Consider the following 1,231-nt stretch of genomic DNA (forward strand, 5'->3'; position numbering starts at 1 on the left):
ATATATATATATATATATATACATATATATATATTACGGAGATGCACTTGCATAGCAAGTGACCTGATCTGAGATCGTGTGCTGGAACGAAAACAATTGCAGCGTGGAAGGTGTTTATAAGCCATTTAAAATAACACACAAAATCCGTTAGATTCACTTCAACATTTAAATTTAATTTGTCAAAATACTTTCGTCGCTTTGAGACCGCGACCTGTTCACTGACAAAATACATACACATCCCAGCCATACCGACACCAATAGCTGTACCTTGAACCTGCTTGTATAGTTTCTTGTTAAACTTTACAATGTGGTTCTTCAAGGTGATTCTAATGCGAGCCCCTATTCTTTTCACCTGACTGTTGTTGACAGGGTTTTGGGTGGGTGTGATCCAGGCATCCCGGCGCTCTGCGGTGCTTTTCTTCACCACTGAGGTGATGGTAGTGGTCGTCCCCTCTGTGACCTTTTGAGGCAAAATCTCCTTAGTTCATTGTTGTCTAGATTGTTACTGTCAGAGCTCAGTTTAAATAGGAGGCCTTGTATCCTCGTGCTGACTTTACGAAACTCTACCTCATTTCACAGATAATCTCAATGCATCTTTCCACAGCAAATCTGTCTATAGATGGGTAGAGTGAAATTACATCCCTACTAAACACTAAACAACCTGTAAGGGCGTTGGTGCGGTTGCAACAACTGATTCTACTGAGGAGATCCTCCCTGCTCAGACAGATATTCGGGGACATTTGAATGAGTGCTCGTAATAATCTTGAAAGGAAGTAGGATAGTCTATAACTGCAGGTGATATCCGCAAACTGGCAGAGTTAGGGGCACAATAACAGGGTTTGTGTAGGGTTTATGTTCTTTACGTAACCCGTATAGCGTAAGAACATTGTTGCTGAATGCTTGGAAATTTGGTGCAGTCCGGTTCTTGCGTTGAAGTATGGATACGCATATGGACAAGTACATATAAAGATAGATAGGTACATAGGTAATATGGACAGACGAGTACAAACACACACACACACACACACACACACACACACACATACACACACACATACACACACACATACATACAAATGAAGACTGAAACTCATGACCATATACACATATACGCACACTTCGCACAAAGACACTTATGGAAACACATCAGCATGAACGCAGAAGCACATGGATATGCAATGTACATAATACATACTTACATAGAAACGTGCACACATGCGTTCATATATAT

The sequence above is a fragment of the Octopus bimaculoides genome, chromosome 2 (genome assembly GCF_001194135.2).
Source record: "Octopus bimaculoides isolate UCB-OBI-ISO-001 chromosome 2, ASM119413v2, whole genome shotgun sequence".
Classification (NCBI taxonomy): Eukaryota; Metazoa; Mollusca; class Cephalopoda; order Octopoda; family Octopodidae; genus Octopus; species Octopus bimaculoides.